Here is a 3,328-nt window from a genome sequence, read left to right as displayed (position 1 = left end):
TTCACCCTTGTTTCTGCAAACCTTGGTTTTGGAAAAGGCATTACTATTACAGCTGAAATTTTTACCCACAAAGAGAATACCAAGAACGGAAAGCTCACTTGAAACACTTGGAACGAATGCTAAAAGAAACACATAGCACAAAGCACTTGTGGCATGGCTCAGGGTTGAATATAAGGCTATACAAGACAGCCTAAGTGGGAGAGGTATCAGAAACCAAAAAAGAGACTATTGCCCCACAATCAGTGCTCTCACTGGGCAGGTCTTCCTAGGGAAAAACTGCTGTGAATGTGAAGCAAATATAAAGCGTTCTATCAAACTCTCAAGAAATTTTTTACATAATCAGTTATTGAGCTGCATTGTAGCAAACAGACCAGGTCACCTGTCTTGAGCTTCCTTTTGTAGTAGAAGTGTTTCCTTTCAATTACCCGTAATTCTATGCGTGAGCCATCTGACTGTCTTGAACTCAGACTATTTAAGGCAAGCTTCATTTCTAGAGTGCAGCAGCAAGTGCAGGATATAGGAGAGAGTTTGCCCTTTTCTCAGTTCTGGAGATGGCAGGATTAGGCCACTTTTTATGAATGGATACTTAGTCTCCAAGAATGTCTTTCACAGCCTTCTCAAGAATAATGTAAATATTTTGTAGCATTTTGCCATTTACCACAAATAATTGCACAGGGAATTTGGTTAAACCTGGTTCACTGTAGTGTTTAGTCTCCAACAATTTGTCTAAACTGTTCTTTTTCTGGAAAACTTGGGGGTTTCTTTTTAAACCAAAATTAAATCTCCATCTCCCATGAGGAATTTTACCATTTCTAAACAAATTATATTTGTTTCATTTGAAACTATTTTTCAACCAATTCCATTTCCATGCTCTCTAGTTACGCAGGCATGTGGGATTTCATCTGACCCTGATCAATAGCAAATTTGTTACCATGAGTCTGTGGGATAAATTTTCGGTCTTCACGAAGTATATCAGGTAAGTCCTCTCCTAGGTCTCAGAAAGTTCTGCTGTGGGTAGACCCCAAATCTCACACCAAGGGTTAAAGATAAGCAAGCAGTGGCTTTGCAGCCACTACAGGGAAGCCCAGCAGCTCAGAAGCAGCAGTAAAGTGGGTCAATTAAGCTAGGAAGGGAATCAGATCCTCCTGAAAAAAAAAGCCCTATTGGTACAAACACTGTCAGCTAAAGAATAACCATGTTTTCAGTTATGTTGATATGAATGTGTGAGAGTAAGAGGCAAAAGAATGATAAAATGCATTTAGCATAGTTGTTTTGTCCAGGATTTTGAAGCCATCCTCTCTGACTTGGATTATGTGATATATTCTAAATATATCTACTACCACTCTTTAAATGACCGGATTCTATGTAAAATTGTATTTCAGGGCTTATGTCTCATTCCAATTGCGCTTCTTTTTAGAAGTCTCACAAAATCTTTCCTTTTATGTTATTTAGTAATATGCCTAACCAGAGCCACAGGGGGAAGAAATATAACATTGTAAAGAAAAAATAAGAAATGTAAAACAGTGCCTAGCCTACAATAAACATTTTCCATGTAGGCGTTTAATTTTTTAACATACTTTTTCTTTTTATTAATTTAATTTAAATAACTGTTTTAGAGACTATTATATGCATACAATTAAATGTCTGAAAAAACTGTCATTGTAAACAGTCAAGAAACTATATTATTTCCTATTCATAAAATCAAATCAGGGAAACTTTTGAAGAAAAACTAAACTCAAATTTTTGGAGACGTAGTAACTCATAGCAAAATGTATTACAAAATAATGTAAATAACAGGATAAATTATAATGAATCTGGGAAATCAGAGCAGAGGTTAAACTTTAATGTAATCTCATTACAATAAAATATGAAATCATACTGATTATCTCAGCCCTGTTGATGTTGCTATGCAGTGACACAAATGTAGTAAATATGATTATGATGAAACCATTTATGGTTTTTGTTCTCTTACATGATTGAAAAAAACAAAAAGGACTGTCTACTAACTTTGCTCCCTCCCTACTCCCAAAAATACTGGCAAAGTTGATACAATTCTGGGCAGGTTGAAAATATGTAGATTATAAAGTGTTACAGGTATCCACAGATGTGTTACAAATTAAGGTCCAAATTGTGACCCAGTTTGTATGGTTATGCAGGATAGGAGGGAGAATAAAGAAATAAAACTCTCCTTTATTGCTAATACCCAGGGGAGCTGTAAGGGGCGAATAAAAATAACCACAATAGGGAATCTCTCACTGTATGACCTAGTTGCACCAGCATGTAAGAATTCAGGCACTGAAAGGGAAAGCCAGGAGACTCATTGTCTCTTTGAGCCACAATTTGCCTCTTTGTTTACTTAAAGGCAATGCAAAAATATGCTTGGCTTTGTTCAGGGCTAAAGAGTAAAGACCCAGCAGTAATTATTTATGTGAAAAGTGGTTGATTTCGATGTGTAGTATTGGTGTTTCTTTCAACAACTAAGTTAATAAGACTGTGTTATCCTTCATAATTAAGTATGATTCTTTTGGTTGTGTCATGCCTTCAACAATTAAGCCAAACACATATAGCTCATTCCCTTTCATGCAGCAGTCAGAGATTGGATCCATTTCCTGCCATGTCTTTTATTGCAAACAGTTCGAGCTTCAGCAGTCTTAGCTATGCAGATGAACAAATTACTTCCATCACCATGAAATGTGATGAAGATACCTCAAGCTAAAATGCAGACTTGTGAGCACACTATGTATCAGATTATGTATAGAACAAATTATAGAAGCAATTAACAACAAAAAAATACTAGTTTTAATCGACTTCATAAAGGAGGAAGAACATTCTTGAGATATATAATACAGTCCTTCCGTTAAAGCAGAGCACTTAGCTAAAATTTTGTGCCTAAGAGTTGAAAATGGTGATAAAACGATTTAACTCAATCCTTAATCATAGTAGTAATCTGACCCAGGCCATTTAGATCATTAAATTCTTAATCTTATTACTCTACTTTTTCTCATGTCCAGGTTCCCTGTGTTCTTCTGACAATAGTTTTGCTCTCTCAGGGAGGGAGACAGCAGTCTCTATATGTATGCAGAGTTTTAATCATGTGATACCAAATGAAAAATAACTGTCTTTACTATTGGAGTTCTTAAGTGATATTAGGAGGACTTACTTTCTTTTTTGGATTCTGGAAAGTTTCTTTGGGTTTGGCTGGAATCTACCTTTGTTTCAGCTGTCCTTTAAGGAGCATTGCTGTCTATTACGATTGTATGGAAGTTACTAGTGGTGGACCCACCAATTTTCATTATGTTTAATGCACCATCTAACAATATACAGAATG

Source organism: Anomalospiza imberbis, chromosome 1 (genome assembly GCF_031753505.1).
Source record: "Anomalospiza imberbis isolate Cuckoo-Finch-1a 21T00152 chromosome 1, ASM3175350v1, whole genome shotgun sequence".
Classification (NCBI taxonomy): Eukaryota; Metazoa; Chordata; class Aves; order Passeriformes; family Viduidae; genus Anomalospiza; species Anomalospiza imberbis.
Note: the sequence above shows the minus strand (reverse complement) of the source record.